The 20,530-nt window shown below is 43.7% G+C and overlaps 1 long non-coding RNA gene across 1 annotated transcript in view; it reads right to left on the bottom strand.

Annotated features, from left to right (window-relative positions):
* LOC144307905 (uncharacterized) overlaps window positions 1-20,530 on the bottom strand; it is a 38,194-nt gene extending 17,664 nt beyond the window's left edge. The window contains exon 1 of the long non-coding RNA XR_013374572.1: window positions 20,308-20,530. This is a non-coding gene — a long non-coding RNA (uncharacterized LOC144307905). The remainder of the gene's footprint in view (window positions 1-20,307) is intronic.

Genomic DNA, 20,530 nt, shown 5'->3' with positions numbered 1-20,530 from the left:
CATAGAAAGAGAGCAGAGAGATGCACATTCTAGGAAATACACTAAAATATCCTGGTGAATACATCCACAGAAAGATAAGAGACCTCAAATGTTTGACAGTACACATAAAGGGATTGGAAATATCACATCCCAGGACACAGAGTGACAAAATGTTCACAGACCTCACATGCTGGGAAATGGGCACAGAAACTTCACATCCTAGGACACACACCCTCAAAGAGTCCAGACATAAAGACCTGCAAAACACACCCCCAGACCATTCACAAACCTTGCATCCTGGAACACACACAACAAACAAATCAGAGACCTTATATCCAGGACTATACCTGCAAAGAATACAGACAACAGATCCTGAGACACACCCTTGGAAACATACTGATGACCTGAAATCCTGGGAAGACAGCCACAAACAGATCAGAGACCTCCTACCAGCAAAATACACAAGGTGGAGAAAGACATACATTCTGAAACACACACTCACAAACAGCTCAGAAGAATCCTGTATGGGGAAATACACTCACAAATACCCTGGAGACTTCACATCCTTGGATATACACCAACAGATCAGATACCTCAAAACTTACAAATCGCACATGGAATCAGATCAGTCCTCACATATAAGGGAATACACCCAAAAACAGATCAAAGGGCTCATATCCTAGGATGTCCATTGACAAAAGGTTACAGAGAGACTTCACAGCCCCACACACATGCATCCACACACAGATCAGAGACCTCCAATCCAGTAACATACGTGGACAAACATCTCAGAGAGCCCATATTCTAGAGCATACAAAATAAAAAGACCAGAGACTTCAAATCCACAATCAAGTTAGACACTCTGCATGCTTAAAAGCATACCCCCAAAATACACCAGATGGTAGATATCTTGCGGCATAACCCACAAGGGGATCAGATGATTCGTTGTTTTAGCTTCACATATCTTTCTTGCTCTCTGACCTCTGCTTCTGCCATCACATTCTGCTTTCTGTGACTCTACTTCCATCATCGCATGCCCCCTACCCGCCAGAATACGCGGTCACTTAGTTTTTTATGGTTTCCAAAGGTCCTACCTCCCTAACATAAAGACCCTTGTGATTAGAATGGGTCCTCCTGGGTAATACAGGATAACTGTTCCATCTCATGGTGCTTAATGAATACACATCTGCAAAATCCCTTTCTCCAAGTAAGACAGCATATTTACAAGGTCCAAGAATGGGGTGAGCCCATATTTGGAGATCCATTATGACAAAACAGAACATATGTGCACAAAGAGAAACCTCACCTCCTGGGACATGTACATGAAGTGCTTGAAGACTATACATCTGGAATTCTACACATCCAAAGAGATCAGAGACCTTCCACCCTGGAGCATACATGCATAATGTGAGCGAGGTACATTCTGAGATAATGTACTAGATAATGCTTAGAGTCTTCACACTCTGGGAGTTAGACCTACAAAACTATAAGAGAACCCACTATCTGGGACATACACACCCAAAGCAAGCAGGAACCTGATGTGCTGTGATATACACCTACGCGAAGATCAGGGACCCACATTCTAGGACCCCCAAACAGACGAGACCTCTAAACATGAGACATACACCCAAAAGAGCAGAAAAGCATCTCACATTCTCTCTCTCTCTCTCTCTCTCTTTCTCTCTCTTTCTCACACACACACACACACAAACATCAGGGACCTCACAAACTGGACACAGAAACAAAAAGAGACCTCAATGCTCTTTACCAATGCATCCAAGGAGATAACACACTCATATATGTGACACACATGCACGATCAGATCAAAGACCTGATCTGAGAAATACAACCAAAACCACACCTTTAATCCTGCAACATGAACCAACAAACAGGTTATGGACCTCACACTGGTAAATGCATCCAGATAAATTTAGATACCTGAAATCTTGGGGCATATAGTCTCAAGGATATCAGAGAGCTTAGATCCTAGGATACATGCCCACAAACGGAGATCCTCCCAATAAAGAGGTGAAAGTCCTCACGTGCACAGAAATACAGCCAGAGGGATCCCTGGGTGGCGCAGCGGTTTGGCGCCTGCCTTTGACCCAGGGCGAAAATACACCTGGAGACCCAGGATCGAGTCCCACGTCGGGCTCCCGGTGCATGGAGCCTGCTTCTCCCTCTGCCTGTCTCTGCTTCTCTCTCTCTCTCTCTCTGTGTGTGTGACTATCATAAATAAATAAAAATTAAAAAAAAGAGAATGAATCTTAAAAAAAAAATGAAATACACCCAGAGATGTCACATCAGAGAGCAGGCAATGTGGGACACATACGCACCACCAGATCAGAGGCCTCACATCTGAAACATACACCTAGAATGAGCTCAGAAGTCTCAAACCCTGGATATATATAGACCTTAACAGATAAGAATTTCACTTCACCACGTATATACCAACAAACAGATCAGAAATGCTCACAATATCCACATACGACATCAGACATCTGACGACCTGAAACATAACACCCACAAACAGCTCAGAGACCTAAAACTCTGGGATGTACATTCACAAAACATCACAGATCTCACATCCTAGGACACGTGCTGAAACTGGCCAAAGAGCTCACCTAGAAAAAAAACCACCAAAAACATCAAATAAGTCAGAGACCTCATACACTATTCATTCATCAGTGAAAAGATCAAACACTTCATGCTATCAGACAAATACCCACAAAAAAGATGAGGGAATTTCCATCACGGGATATACACCCTGCTTCATTCCTGCTTCAGTCACCAGGGGCTTCACACCATGAGACAGAGACAAACAAACAGCTGGAAGTCTCATATTCTAGGACAGAATCCCAGAAACAGATCAGTGTTTTTGAGCAAAAGCAAGTGTACCCACAAAGAAGTCAGAATCCTTACTCCGTGAACACCACCCCCTACAGTTCAGAGAATTCACATCTTGGGAACTGTCTGCAAAATCAGATTCTCCTCTCCTAGGCCATATACCCGAAAACAGCTAGGCCCACAAATTCTGTATTACAGAGATCAGACACCTCACACCCTGGTTCATCCACCCACGCACAGATCAGAGACCTCCCACAATTAGACATACACTCACAAACTGAGGTGTTTACATCCTTGGATGTGTACCAACAACCAGATGGAGACCTCACAGCCTGGGACACTGTAGTCCTTTCTTCCCAACCCCCTCCCTTTTAATTTTTTTTTTTTTAAAGAAAAGAAGGCTACAGGGTGCCTGGCTGTCTTAGCCAAGCAGAGCCTGTGACTGGCCTGGAGCCTACTAAAAAGAAAAAAGAGAAAAGAAAGAAAGAAAAAGAAGGCCACGTTGATCCCATTTCTTGAAGATGCAGGCCTTTTTACCTTCTGAGGGCTCTAGACTCGCTGCTGTTAACAAATCACTCCAATCTTCTTGTGGTAAAACAACACACATTTATTATTTTCTATTTCTGCAGATCAGAAGACTGACAAGGAGTCTAAGAGGGTAAAAGTCAAGGTATTTGCTCCTTCCTGAAGTTCCTGGGGGAGAATCTAGTTCGTATAGGACACTTGCGTTCCTAAACTCGTGGCTTCTTCCTCCACCTTCAAAGGCAGCAGTGTTTCATCTTCAAATCTCTCTCTTTGCATCCATCAATCTCCACCTCTATTTCTCTTTGATCTCTGCTTTTGTCATAATGTCAGTTATTCTGCCTCTGTGTTTCTTCCTACATTGTGTTCTCAGACTCTTGCCTTCGTGTGTCCCTCATAGAATGATTACATTGTGCCTACTTGGATAATCTGGGATAATTTCCCCATCTCAGGGTGCTTAATCCTATCTGCAGAGTCCCCCTCTCCATGTAAATTAACATAATTATAGGTTCCAGGGATTAGGAAGTGGACATCTTCAGGGTATTGTTATTTGGTCACCAGAGACATGTATGCACAAATAGCTCACAGATCTCACATTCAGAGCCATACATTTCTATATAAGTGAGACACCCTCCACCCTCTAACACACATCCAAAAAGAACACACACACACACACACACACACACACACACACACACACACACCTGGGGACACATACTAAAAAAATGCTCTGAGTCCTTAAGCACTTGAAATTAAACTCACAAACCTAAGAGAACCCACCATCTAGGTCATACACACACAAACTGCAAAGAGAAACACATTCTTTTTTTAAGATTTTATTTATTTATTCATGAGAAACACACAGAGAGAGAGAGGCAGAGACACAGGCAGAAAGAAAAGCAGGCTCCACACAGGGAGCCCGATGTGGGACCCAATCCCAGGACTCCAGGACCACGCCTTGGGCCAAAGGCAGACATCCAACCACCGAGCCACCCAGAAACACATTTTTAAAACATAAACCTACACACAGGTCATACCTCACACATTCGGACATGTAACCACAAACCAAATAGGCCTCACATCCTTGATAAGCCCACACAGAGACCAGACACTCATATACCATGATACACACTCACAAACAGATCAGGGACCTCATGCGAGAAATACAACTAAAAAGAGATCACTGGCCTCAAATTTTGCCACATGCAACTACAAACAGGTCAGAGGCCTGACATGTAGGACATACACCCACAGTAAGTGCAGAGGCCTGACACCTTGAGATGTAGACCACACAGATACCAGAGGCCTCACAACCTGAGATAGCTAGCTACCCGCAAACAAATCAGAGATCTCAAATCCTACCATATATATCAACAATCAAGTCAAAGGCCTCAAGGCTGGGAAAACGAGCCAGAAGGCCATCATAGACCTGAGATCTTGCAACATGTACCCATAGAAAGATTGGAGGCACTGTATTCTGGGACATGCTCTCAAACAAGTCAGAGGTTTCAAACCAAGGCAAATGACCCACCAGGAGCTCTATAACCTCACAGCTTAGACATACGCCTTCAGATCAGATATTTATCAACATACAGATATATTGACATATATACATATATATATCAGCAAACAAATCAGAAATCTCTTATTCTTGGAAATATACCCCCCAAAGCTAGAGATTTGAATATGCATGTCCCAGCAGCTCAGAGAACTCCTTTCCTGGGACATACACCCATAACGAGTTCAGAGACCAAACATTTCCTAGGGCATGCTAAAAGCCAGCAGGTAAGAGAACTCAGATCCTGGGAGAATACCCTCAAACAGGTCAGAGGCTTCACACTCTGGTTCACTGACCAGGGCATACATCAGACATTTCATACCATCCGACACTACCCACAAACACATCAGGCAGTTTGCACCTTAGAACATCCACCAACAGAGATTCCAGACCTCACATAGCCACAGACATATCAGAGACTTCAAACGCTGTGAACAGTCCAGAGTCCTCACACCATGTAACATATACCATCCAACAGATCAGGAATCTCAAATCCTGGGATACGTACCCACAAACAGATTAGAGAACTCTCAATCACACAAAGAAAACACAGGCTTCAAACTCTGCAACATGTACCCACAAACAGATCAGAAACCTCAAGCCCTGAGTCATATGTAACAAACAGATCATAAAGCTCACATCCTGGGATATAATCCACAAACAATGCAGAGGCCACATGTACCCAAGGCGCAGACCCACAAATGGATCAGAAATATGAAATCCTGCAATGCAAAACCACAATCAAGTCAGATACCTCAGAGGCTAAGAAAATACTAGAAACAGATTATAGACCTGAAATCTCTCTTTTTTTTAAGACCCAAAATCTTACAATGAAGATCCACAAACACATCAGCAAGCTCATGTGCTGGGACATTTACCAGCAAACAAATCAGAGGCCTCAAGTCAAAGGACATACACCCAGAAAACGCTCAGAAACCTCACATGCTCTGGACGTATGAACCTAAATAAATCAGAGATATAACATGCTGGTGGTATATACATGATCAAACAAATCAGAAACCTATTACCAGAAGCACCCCCAAACAGATCAGAGACCTAACAACTGGCACATAACCCACACACATCTGATGAACCTCACATAATAGAATGTATTCCCCAAATCAGCTCAGACACCTGGCATCCTAGGACATGTGCACACAAACTGATCAGAGACCTCACATTCTAAGGCATATTCCCACAAACAGCTATGAAACCACGAATTCTGGGACATGCCCCCCCCACACACAAACATTCTGAAACCTCTCATTGTGGTTCATCCACCCACACATGGATCAGAGACCTCCTGCCATCAGACACACATTCACAAATGGATAAGGGGGTGCGGGGGGAGTTCACATCCTGAGATACGAACCTACCACCAGATAGACCTCACAACCTGGGCCACTGAATTCATTTCCTATCGCTGCTGTAACAAGTCACTGCAATCTTAGTATTGTAAAACAACACAAATTTACAATTTTACCTTTCCACAGGTCAGAAGCTAAAAATGGGTTTCAAAGGGCTAAAATCAAGTTGTTGGCAGAACTGTATCGCTCCCAGAGGCTCTAGGGAGAGGATCTATTTCCTTGCCTTTTACTTCTCAAGCTGCCTGCAATTCTTGGCTGGTGGCCCCTTCCTTCTGACTTCAAAGCAGTGTTTCATCCTCAAATCTCTCTCTCTGATTTCTATATCTGTCATCTTCTCCGACTGATTGTCCTGCCTCTCTCCTGTAAGGACCCTTGTGATTACATTGGGCTCACCTGGAAAATCCAGGAAAATCTCTCCCAACTCAGGATAATTACTTTATCACATCTGCAAAGGGCTTTTTTTTTCCAAAGGACCTTTTAACATGGAAGGTCCCATAGTCACATGTTCTAGAGATTAGAATACAGACGTCTTTCAGTGACCTTTACCAACCTTAGATATACATACATGAGCAATTAAAAACATCCCATCCTGGGGTGCCTGGCTGGCTCAGTCGATGAGTTCAAGCCCCACACTAGGCATGAAGTTTACTTTAAAAATAAAAAAATAGGGATCCCTGGGTGGCGCAGCGGTTTGGTGCCTGCCTTTGGCCCAGGGCGCGATCCTGGAGACCCGGGATCGAGTCCCACGTCGGGCTCCCGGTGCATGGAGCCTGCTTCTCCCTCTGCCTGTGTCTCTGCCTCTCTCTCTCTCTCTCTGTGTGACTATCATAAATAAATAAAAATTTAAAAAAAAAATTAAAAAAAAAATAAAAATAAAAATAAAAAAATAGGGCAACCCCAGTGGCTCAGCGGTTTAGCACCGCCTTCAGCTCAGGGTGTGATCCTGGAGACCCAGGATCGAGTCCCATGTCAGGCTCCCTGCATGGAGCCTGCTTCTCCCTCTGCCTGTGTCTCTGCCTCTCTCATTAGTAAATAAATAAAATCTTAAAAAAATAAAAACATTCCATCCTGAGACATACACCCATAAGTAGGTCAAAGACCTCACATCCCATGTCATATGATTCCGAAGAGATTAGAGACCTCCCATCCTTGGAAATACATTAAAAAAAAAAAGAACGAGGCACATGTTCTGTGTCATGTACCCACCCACAAGGTAGGGACCTCTCAAACTAGGACACATAACCACAAACAGAAGACACCTCACACCCTTACACACACAAAGAGATAATAAATTAAAATACCGTGATAGAAAGGTCTGAATACAAACCTGTGAAATCTGAGAAATGTACCCACACACAGATGAGAGACCTTACAGCCTGAGAAACATATTCACAGATCAGAGATCTCAAGTCTTGTAACATATACCTACAATCAAGTAAGAGACCTCATAGTCTAAGAAAAATACCTCAAGACTGATTATGCACTTGTCTTTTTCAGAAAACACCCACAAGGAGTTCAGAGTGCTCATATCTTGGGACATAGACCCACAGAAAGATCAGAGACTCGAGCCAAATTAAGGACACCCCCAACCTGCTGTATACCTCACACCTAGATATACACATCCAAACAGATCAGAGGACCTCTCATCCTGGTACATATATAACTAAACGAATCAGAAATCTTGGAAATACCCATGAACTATCAGACCTAACAACCTAGATATAACTCACAACCACCTCAGACCTCATAGAAAGAGACACACAAAATCAGTAGAGGGACCTCACATCCAAGGACATGTACTCACAAAGAGACCAGAGACCATACATCCCAAGATGTACACCCCACAAAATCCACAATTTAGAGATACACACTCTCAAATAGGTCAGAGATCTCTTGCCTTAGTTCATACACCCACACACAGATCAGAGGCCACACACAGATCAGAGGCCTCCACCATCAGACACACTCACAAACACATTCCTAGGATGTGAACAGACAACTGGACAGAAACATCACTGTATTTATTTCTTTAAATATATTTAAGAATATATTAATTAATACTTAAAAAATATTTCTTAAATATTTATTTCTTATTGTTGTTGGAACAAATCACCACAATTTTAGTGTCATGGAAAAACACAAATTTATTTACTATATTACATTTGTGTAGGTTAGAAATCCAAAAATGGGTCTTACAGTATTAAAGTCAGGTGTGAACAGAGCTGTGTTCCTTCTGGAGACTCTAGGGGAGAATTCATTTCCTTGCCTTTTCCAGTTTCCAGAGCTCCTGTATTCTTGGCCCCTGGCCCCTTCACTGGAAAGTCCTCCATGCTTCATCTTCAAATTTCTCTGATTTCTGCCTCCATCATCAATCTCTTCCCTAATTAGGGCTCCCTGGTCACATGTCCTTCACTGGACATCTTTTGAGTCCTATTATTTAGCTAGTACAGGTATATATGCACAATTAGAAATTTCACATCCCAGGACATACCCCCATGAACTGCTCAAGGACTTCACAAGCTGGGACACACACCCACAAACATCTCCATCATCAAATCACTGTATGTGACTTGGCTTGTGTCATTACCTTGTGTCTTGTCCCTCTCATTTCAGGACTCCTTTTTTTTAAAATAAAGATTTCATTTATTTATTCATGAGAGACACAGAGACAGAGAGAGAGGGGCAGAGACACAGGCAGACGGAGAAGCAGGCTCCATGCAGGTAGCCCGACGAGGGACTCGATCCCGGTACTCCAGGATAACGCCCTGGGCCAAAGGCAGGCGCCAAACCACCAAACCACCCAGGGATCATCAGCCACCCAGGGATCCCCTCATTTCAGGTCTCTTGTGATTACATTGGACCCACCTAGAAAATCTAAGAAAATCTTCCCATCTCAAGATGCTTAAATATTTTTTAAGATTTTTAAAAATTTATTTGAGAGAAAGAGAAGAGACAGAAAGAGGGAGAGAGAGTGCATGAGCAGGGGGGAGGGGCAGAGAGAGGGAGAAGCAGACACCCTGCTGAGCAGGGAGCCCGATGTGGGACTCGATCCCACGATCCCCCCAAGATCCCCCCAGGATCATGACCTGAGACAAAGGCAGACGCTTAACCAACTGAGATGTGCAGGCGCCCCTTGAGATGCTTAATTTAATCATGCCTTCAAAGTACCTTTTAACATGTAAGGTTACATCTTCACAGTTTCCAAGGATTAGGACACAAGCATCTTTAGAGGCCTTAAGTCAGTAGAGAAGAGACCTCAAATTACAAAACCCATACCTCCAAGAAGCTCAGAGACCTAAAATCCTGGGATATAGACTAGAAATAGCTCCCATCCCTCGTCTGCAGTCATACATCTAGAAAGTGATCAGAGACCTCCTTCCCTCAGATACACATCTAAAGAGAGCAGAGAAACACACATTCGGGGACATACACCCACAAACAGGTCTGGGACCTCAAAAATCGGAACACATACTCACAGATAGAACAGACCTCATACCATTGGTTTACAAGCAAAAGAGACAACCCCCCCAAAAAAAAACACACTCACATACTGTGATATACCCACACAAATGGATCAGAGACTTCATCTGAGAAATACAACAAAAATGGCTTAGAGATCCCAAACCCTGCAACAAGAACCCATAACACACGGAGTGCTTGGATGGCTCAGTCAGTTTAGCGTCTGTCTTAGACTCAGGTCATAATCCCAGGGTCCTGGGATGGAGCCCCACATTGGGCTCCCTGCTCAGCGGGGAGTCTGCTTCTCCCTCTCCCTCTGACCCTACCCCCACCTGTGCACTCTCTCTCTCTCATAAATAAATAAATAATTTTTTTGATTTAAAAAAATTTAGAAACATTTTAAAAAGATTTTGTTTATTCATGAGAGACAGAGAGAAAGAGAGTCAGAGGGAGAAGCAGGCCCCCCTGGGGAGCCTGAGGCAGGACTCGATCCTAGGACCCCAGGACCATGGCCTGAGCCAAAGGCAGATGCTCAACCACTGAGCCACCCAGGTATCCCTAAAAACATTTTTTTAAAGATTTTATTTATTTGAGAAAGAGAGAGAGAGCACAAGAAGGGAGAGGGGCAGAGGGAGAAGGAGAACCAGACTCCTTCCTTCTCGTGCATGCTCTCTCTCAAATAAATAAAATCTTAAAAAAAAAAAACACAACACATTAGAGACTTCACATCCTGGAGAATACAACCAGAATAATTAAAGATGTTTAACATTGGGGCAGCCTGGGTGGCTCAGCGGTTTAGCGCTACCTTCAGCCCAGGGCGTGATCCTGGGGACCTGGGATCAAGTCCCGCATCGGGCTCCCTGCATGGAGCCTGCTTCTCCCTCTGCCTGTGTCTCTAACTCTGTGTGTGTGTGTGTGTGTGTATGTGTGTGTGTGTGTGTGTGTCTCATGAATAAATAAATAAAATCTATAAAAAAAAAGATGCTTAACATAAGACCCATAAGGAAATGAGAGCTCAAATCCTGGGGCACATACCTGCAAATAGATCAGAAGCCTCAATCCTGAGACATATATCCACAAAGAGCTCAGAAATCTCAGACCTTGAATATACACACTTTAACAAATAAGAAGCTTCACATCCCGTTACACGTTCAAGGATACAAACCAGAAATCTCATATACTTGCATCAGAGGCCTAACAAGCTGGGATGAACACCCTCAATCAGCACAGGGTACTCATGCCTGGGATGTACATTTACAAATAGCGCTAAGACCTGACATCCTGGGACATGCATTCAGAAACCGATCAGGGAATTCACATCTTGGGAAAACCCCCTCAAACATGCTAGCCCTTTTAGCCTGGTTCACTTAGCAGAACACAAACCAGAATCTTCACATCATATACTCTCCCACACACAAATGATCAGAGAGTTCACATCCTGGGGTGTACTTCAACAAACAGAATCAGGAGCTCACAACCTGAACATGTAGCCATGGAGACCACAGACCTCAAACCTGGCAATATATGCCTGCAAAGAGATCAGAGACCTCACACTCTGAGAAATATGCCAACAAACAAATCGGGGGGCTCATCTTGGGATGTACTCCAAAACGCATCAGAGACTGTGTACAACCAGAAGTGCCCATGAATAGATCAGGGACCTCAAATCCTGCAACGTATGCTTCTGAGACCAGATGTGCTATGAAGAAAGATCCACAAAAGACCACAGAACTAATACCTTGTGATATATATCCACAAAGAGATCAGAGAGTTCATATCCTGCGACATATACTTAACAAGAGATCAGAGAATTAAGGGTCAAGGGACATACACTCACACAGCAAGCTCTTTCCAACCTCACATCCTAGACACTCATAACTAAACAGAGTAAAGACCTTATATTCTGGCATATATACCACCAAAGAAAGTAGAAAGTTCATTATCATCAGAAATATATCTGAAACACATTAGAGGCCTAATAATCTAGAAGTTGTATTCTAGATACAAACAGCATAAAGACCTCACATACTGTACTTATACCCCAAATCAGTTCAGATGCCTCACATGCCAGGATAGGCACACACAAACAGATCAGAGACCTCGCATTCTGAGACATACCCCAACAAACAGCTCAGAGACCACAAATGTTGGGACACTCACTCTCAAATAGGTCAGAGACCTCACACCCTGGTTCATCCACCTGCACATAGATCAGAGACCTCCCCCCATCAGACACACACTCACAAACAGATGGGGGAGTTCACATCCTGGGGTGTATGCTGACCACGAGAGAGAGACCTCACGACCTGGGCCACTGTATTCATTTCCTATCGCTGCTGTAACAAGTCACTGCAATCTCAGTGTTGTAAAACAACATGCATTTATTATCTTATATTTCTACAGGCCAGAACGCTGCAAATGAGTCCTAGAGAGATAAAAACAAGTTGTCAGCAGACCTGCCTTCCTCCCGGAGACTCCAAGACAGAATCCATTTCCTTGCCTTTTCCAAGGGCTGCCTACATTCCCTGGCTTGTGGCCCCTTCCCCCACCTTCAAAGCCTGCAGGTTTCATTTTCAAACCTCTCTCTAATCTAATCTCTCTTCTCTTGGCTTCACTTGTCGTATCTCCTTCTTGCAGTTTGTTTCTATCTTTATATCACCATCTTTGATGTGCTTGTATCACTCTCACAAAGCTCCCAGTCTCAAAGTGTTTCACTTCATTACACTGACAAAGTCTTTTTGCCAGAAAGTTAACATAATCACAGGTTCCAGGGATTGGGACATAGGTATCACTGGAGGCCAGTACTTAGTTAAACTGACCACAGATATGACGTACATGGCACAGACAGAGATGTGAAATACACTCACAGACCAATCAGGGAGCTTACACCTCTTATATATACCTACAAATGGATCAGGGACTTAACAGCCTGTAAAGTATAGCCATAAGGAAATCATAGACTGGGGGTGCCTGGCTGGCTCAGTCCATAAAGTGTGACTCTTGATCTCGGGGTCATGAGTGTGAGCCCATGGTAAGCGTAGAGCTTACTTTAAAAAAAAAAAGAAAAGAAATAACAGACTTCAAATCCTGCAACACAAACCTACAAACAGTTCAGAGACCTCTCACAAACTAGGTAGTACATCCAGAAACAGATTCTGGTTCTTGCACCTAGCACATATACTGACTATCACATGAGAGCCCTCGAAGCCTGGAACATACACCCATAAAGAGTTCACATAAGGCACTTGCTGTCATTCACTCCAAAACAGAGCAGAAACCTCATAACCTGGGATATACCCACAAGCCCATTACAGCCCTTACTTCCTAGGATGGACACACACACACACACACATACACGCACAGCTCAGACACCTCACACACTGGGACACTCACTCCCAAGCAGAGCAGAGACTTCACGTCCTAGAATATACAACAAACAGACCAGAGAACTTACATCCTTAACAAAATTCATAACCGGGCAGCACGTACTGAAACATACAAGAAGGAACAGAGAGGAGACCTCACACCCTGAAACAACCACAGAAAAGTCAGAAACCTTATGTTCTGGACATACACACCCTAAAAGATCCACGACTTCACATTCTATGACATATGCCCACAAACAAATCAGAAACCTCAAATCTTGGCAAATAACCCTCCTAGCAAATCATAGAGCCTATACAGCCTGGAACATATACCTGTAAAAAGTAAAGAAAGGCATTCTGGGACATATATCCACAAGTGATCAGAGACCTTATATTCTGGGGCGTATACCCACAAACAACTAGGGTCCTTACATCCTGAGACATATATGCACAACCAGATCAGACTTTACACCTTTGACAAACGCAAATAGATCAGAGACTCCCATTGGGTGATATACACCAACAGAGAGATCAACAACCTCACAGCCTGAGACATACATACATCATACATACATACGTGTATCAGGGAACTCCAATCCTGTAATACATACCACAAACAGCTGAGACTTCACATAGCAGGAAATATACTTAGACACAAAGCAGAGTCCTTTCAAATTGGGACCTACTGCTCAAAAGAGAGGAGAGAGAGGCAGCCCAGGTGGCTCAGCGGTTTAGCGCCGCCTTCAGCCCAGGGAGATCCTGGAGACCTGGGATCGAGTCCCACGTTGGGCTCCCTGCATGGAGTCTGCTTCTCCCTCTGCCTGTGTCTCTGCCTCTCTCTCTCTGTGTGTCTCTCATGAATAAATAAATAAAGTCTTAAAAAAAGAGAGAGGAGAGAGCTCCCATCTTGGGAATAGACCCACAAACAAATAAGAGGCCTCACATGATGGGACATACACTCTCACTCAGGTGAGAGACCTCACATGTTTGGAAACACACAAGGAATAGATGAGATACTTCACACGGTGGGTCATGAACCCTTGAAAAGATCAGAGACCTCACATCACAGGATGCAAATCCAAAAAGACCTCACAGACTTCACACACCGAGACATACACCCACAGACCTCACCCCCACATTCATACAACCACAAACATATCAGAGAACTTACACCCTTGGCATACACTCATGAAAGACACCTCACACACTAATAATTATAGTGACAAACATCACAGACCTCAAATTCTGGCGCTTACATGCACAAACATCAGTGACCTCACGCTCCAGGATATATACCCACAAACATGATCAGAGATCTCCCATTCTGGTGAATGTACTCTCAGAGAGATCAGAGACCTCACGACAGGGACATACTTGCAGAAACAACGTGGACACATAATATTCTAGGGCATACTGCCACAAACAAAACATAGACAAGATACCTGGGAATTATAATCATAGGGATGAAAGACTTCAGGCTCCGGATACAGTTATGAGAAGGTCAGAGATCTTACATGCAGAGACATATCAGGAGCTTCTTACTTTGGAACATATACCTAGAAACAGGTAGGGGACCTTATACACTGAGAAATACACCCACAAACAGACCTTGACGTATACCAGTGAAGACAGATTCACATACTGGTATATAACAACAAACAGATCAGAGACCTCCCTCCTCGGGATGTACGTCAACAAAGAACTCAGAGACTTCAAATAATACACATCCAAAGAGATCAGAGACCTTTACGCTAGGTCATATAGCCACAAACATATTTGAGAACTCACATTATATGAAATTCTCCCACCCCAAACACCTCAGAGGCCTCATTCCCTGGGAAGTACCAATACAAAAGTATCAGAGAACATGTACCCTTGATATACACCCATGAGGAGAGACCTCACATATTGGGACATATATAGGGATAGACAGAACTGAGACCTTACGTTCTGGAACATACAGTCACAAATAGATCACAGATTTCATTTTCTGGTATATACATCCATAAAGAGTTCAGGGAACTTACATCTTGGGAACTGCACCCACAAACATTTTAGAGACCTCACACTCAGACATACACCCACAAACACAGCAGAGACCTCACACTCTGGGACATACACCCTCAGACAGAACAGTCCTTGTATCCTGCAACATACCTCCAACAAATGGGCCAGAGTGCTCAAACCCCCAGAACATATAACCAAAAAAGCTCAGAAACATACCAACCAGGAAAACAGATCCACAAATATGTCAGAGACCTCATATACTGAAAAATATACCCATAAACATGTCAGAGAATATACACATTGGCACATATACCCACAGAGACCAGAGATCTAACATCCAGGGACATAAAACCAAAAACAGATTAGAAAACTCATACCCTTGATATGCATCCAGAAGAGATACCTCACATCCTGAGAAATACAATGATGAACAGATCAGAGACCTCATACTCTGCGACATATACCCACAAGTGGATCAGAAACATTTACACCATTAGACCATACACCCACAGAGCAGAAACACATCCCAAGACATACACATCCAAATAGATTAGGGAACTAACACAATGGAATATACACCCACAAACAAGTAAAACCTCTCTCGTCCTGGGAAACACACACCCAAACAGATCAGAGACCTCATAATCTCATGTACACACATTCAAAAGAGTTCAGATACCTCACACCCTGGTACATATACCTGTGAACAGAGACCTCATATACTGCAACACAGAGCCACGAGCATGTCAGAGACCCCACACATTTGGAACACATACCCACAAACAACTCAGGAAGTTCATATCGTGGGACATATAGCTGTAAACAGTTCAGAGAGCTGACATCCAGAAACACAGATTTCCCCTGCCTTCAAAACCAGAAATACGAATATCTGGACATAGACTTTTGAACACAGCAGAGACTTTATATCTAGAGACTCACTGGCCCAAACTGCTCCATCACCTATCAGCCTGGATACAGATTCCAGTCACCTTCATGATATCTCTTCCTGGGACTTAAAACTCCATACACTTCAAAGAACAGAGAGAGAGAGAGAGAGAGAGAGAGAGAGAGAAAGAGAGAGAGAGAGAGAGAGAGAGAGAAAGTACAAACCTATCTCTCTTATAACCGGATTTTCACAAGAACAATGTTTTTTCTCACTGTGCAGACTTGCCTTATGATGCACAGCCCATTATGTATGTTCTCAAAGGAACAGCTGAAGTAAAACTGTGGGTTAACTAGAGATAGAAACATAATTCTGGAGAATATTTACTCTTTATTGAACCTAACAGACATTTATAGTAAGCAATATGTGCACATGACTCTTATGTTCCAACTGAGACAGTCTCAGACCCATGCTGGCTCCTGGCCAGAAATGTCATTTACCTGTATATCATCCCTTTCCCCAGCCCTGAATTTTGCTTTCAGAAGGGATGTGTGATTAGGGAGAAGGGGGCTGAAATATGGAGAGTACAGGTATGTGGACTGTACATTGCCCTACTGACTCAGAGCAGTCTTGCAAAAACCTCAGTAGGTCAAATTAAGGTTTAGAAAGAGATGCTCCAAAAAGCTGAACTCTCCTACCACCCAACTGGGACTTGGGTTACAGGCTCTGAAACAGGTTCCACTAGGCTGCAAACACCCATGTGTACTGGGTGTGGACGAGGCCTGAGTGGAGAAAGATTCCAACATCCATCTGAGCAATGTCTATCCCAAGACAGGGCTCTCCACTCTGGGGCTGGTATCAGGAAACACAACAACCACCTCTCCACAACACAATCTCCACAAATGGTATCAAGGGAGATTCTGTGACCTCTAGAACAAAGGGAAAGATAGAAGTTCTGAAGGAAGTGGCCACCTGTATTTCCTGGTCCAGACGAGGAAGCTGGGGTGGCTATGAATCCATGTGGAGGAGTTCACTACTTACCACACGACTCTGATTTCTCATTGCCTTTCTCAACTGGCATATAGCCAGGGCACTGTGTGTGTGCCCCAAATGCCTCATGGCTGAATTTTGCCACGTGATGAGATCACTCTTTCTGGATACAGCAACCCAAAGAGCTCAGGGCTCTCAAACATTGGAGCAGAGACCTTGAGATAGACTGGTGACCTCACATCCTGAGAAACAGACCCAAACACTTCTCAGAGAACAAGAACTTCAGACAAACACCCCCAAGCTCCTCAAACACTTCATACCCTGGACCAGTAGCTCTCAACCGAAGGCAACTTGCTCCTCCCTCCCCTCCAGGGAACATCTGGCAATACCTAAGGACATTCTGGTTGTCATAGCTGGGAGGGGAGAGGTGCTACTGGCAACCAGTGGGTAGAGATCAGGGATGCCACTTGACAGTGCTCTTTAGCCAAAGACCCCCCAGGAACATACCTATAGTTGAACAAGTAGGGTTCATTATTCATTTCAGTTCAGTGAGGGAGAATGCACACCTTGGGAGCCAAGAGATGCCTTAGTAAGAGGGTATCAGAAAGAACCAATTAGGGGCACCTGGCTGGCTCTGTCAGAAGAGCATGTGCCTCTTGATCTCAGGGTTGTGAGCTCAGGCCCCATGTTGGGTTACTAAAAAATAGGGGGAGATTACTAAAAAATTATTTAATTAAAAAAAGTGGGGTGCCTGAGTGGCTCAGTCCATTAAGCATCTGCCTTGGGCTTGAGTCATGATCCCAGGATTCTGGGATTGATCTCCGTGTCAGTCTCCCTGGGAGCCTGCTTCTCCCTCTTCCTCTGCCTTCCACTCCCCCTGCTTGTGTTCCCCCTCTCTCTCTGTCAAATAAATAAATGAATAAAATATTTTTAAAAGAAATAAGAACCAATTATAGGATCTGGGTTTCAGTTAAGTGGTTTGGGGGAGGCCATAAAGAAGTGGAGCTCACTCTAGATTGGACAATGCCAGAAAGTGAGAGCAGTTTTATGACTGGGTATCTCAATAAATCTCATCTATAGCAAGGACAGACTAGAGTGAGAACAAAGCTGAAATTGGTATTAAAAAAAAAAAAAAGCAGTCACTCGTTTTAACCAAGAGAGGGGGATGTTTGGTATCTTGTAGGTGGCACAATGACCAGTTTTTGTCTGTGCTGAGACAACATTATGAATTAGCTTTGCTTTGTCTCACCCCATCACGGTCTCAGAGTAACCTTGTCTAAGGTTAGTATTCTGTGAGATTCTGTTTATGTCTAATAGGAGAATAACATGGCCTAACTGTAAGTACAGGGACAACTCTGGATGTTGGGGGCTGCTCCCTTCTTCCCTCCCTCTTTCCTTCCTTTCCCATGCCAAACATCTTTTATGGGTTGACTTATATCCACCTCCCACAAATTCATATGTTGAAGTCCTAACCCATAGGACCCCAGAGTGTGACCTTATTTGGAAATAGGGCCATTGCAGATATAAAACGAGGTCATATTCCTGGAACACAGTGGGCCCCTAATCCACTGTGACTAGTGTGTTTATTAAAAAAGGGGAGGGGGAGTTTGGACACAGGCACACACGCAAAGGACACTGTGTGAAGATGAAGAAATCGGGGTGATGCAGCAGAAGTCAAGGCACATCAAAGACTGCCAGCAAACCACCAGAAGCTAGGAGAGAGGCATGGACAGATTCTCGTTCTCACCCTCAGAAGGAAACAAACCTGCTAACACCTGGATCTCAGACTTCCAGCCTCCGGAACTGTGAGACAATAAATTTCTGTTGCTTAAGCCACTTCCCCCCCACCCTGCCCCAGTTTGTGGTACTTTTTTTTTTTTTACAGCAGCCCTAGCAAACTAGTAAAACATCCTACAATGCCCTCCATATCAAAGAATTTTCCAGTCCAAAATGTCAATAGTGCTGAGGTTGAGAAATCCTGCCCTAGACACAGAATCCAAAAGTATTGAGTGACCTCATAATCTCTGACAGAGACCAACAGAAACTAGCTGAGAGTACACATAGCTTTGAACTTAGACACCCCAAGGTGCTCAGAGACCTCACACCCTGAACACAGAAGCCCAAACAGCTCAGAGAAAATCTGCCCTGAAGAGACCCTAATAGATCAAAGATATCATTTTCTGGCACAGAAACCACCAAGGAAATAAGAGATCTAGCATCTAGAAACATACACCAAGTGCTCAGAGACATCACAGCATAGGACACAGAACCCAAGAGAGCTGTGGGTCCCAAAAGTTCAGATATTTCACACCTTGGTCACAGACATGAAACAGATGAACAATAGTTCACAAACAATAATATTCATTTCCCAGTTTTAAAGTAGTACTATGGTTATGTAAGTTCTTTATATTAGGAAAAGCAGGGCTAAGGGTATACAGGAACTCTCTGTATACAATTTTGCAACTTTCTCTAAGTCTAAAATGATTTTAAAATAAATTTTTTTAAAAAAGGAAAAAAAGATGAAAAGATGTAACAGGGAATTTGTAAAACTTAAAAAACACATTTTGCTGTAAGCTCAGAAAACAGTATTAAGCCCCTCCAGTGGTCAGAGAAATGCCAAAAAAAAAAAAAAACCCAAAATGAAATTCAATTTTAAGGGGGAGGAATCCCTGCACACCCCAAGACAAAGATCCCCCTACAGCTTAGAGCCTTCTCACTCTGAGACAGAAACCAACAAACTCCTGGAAGATCTAAATCTCTGATACAGACCTCCAAACTGGAAACAGCATGTAGTAACTACCTTATAATGAGCTGACTGGCTTCAGAACCACTTTCCTCCTACTTATCTACTCTCAGGCAAACACCTCCCCTGCCTGATGCCTAAAATCCCATCACTTAAAAGTTTATCTTTGCAATTATATTTTGTCCCCTTCAAAATTCCCCTTTTAAATGCCACACACACCTCCATCCTAGAGCATAAAATCATGCATTTATGTTGCTTTTATGTCCCATCTCCTCTCCGTATTCCTCCATACACACACCTCCACACACCCTTAGTCAGGCCTGGTCCAGAGGGGGCAAGAAGCCTCCAAGTCATCCTCTCTCGGGGGAGGAGGGGACGTCTTAGAAGAGGATCCTAAGATCACCTTGAACCTTCTCTGCAGAACTCAGACCTATAGGTACCTTGAAATACAGATGCCAGGAGCCCCAGTGAAGAATTTTTCTCAGTGCTGCTGTGAAGTGAGTGAGTCCTGAAATCAATATAATGGGACACAATAAGCATTGTTTTCAAAAGAGTCAGAACAGATAGAAGAGAATAGAAAAGGTTACCCGACACATTCTGTGCTAGCCAATAATGCCAGCTTCTTTACAGGTGCGCAAACTGGTGTTCCCAGACGGGATTCGAACCTACGGTCTCCAGTAGCCAAATCCCTGCCTCTGCAACTGGGAAGGCTAACGCAGGGGCCATAGCGCCTGCGCCAAGTCAGCAGCCAATAGCAGCACGGAGCCAGACAACCCGCTCGTAGCCTATAAGTGATTCCCGAAAACCTCG

This window comes from Canis aureus, chromosome X, assembly GCF_053574225.1.
Source record: "Canis aureus isolate CA01 chromosome X, VMU_Caureus_v.1.0, whole genome shotgun sequence".
NCBI lineage: Eukaryota > Metazoa > Chordata > Mammalia > Carnivora > Canidae > Canis > Canis aureus.
Note: the sequence above shows the minus strand (reverse complement) of the source record. Positions and strands in the feature narration are given on the sequence as shown.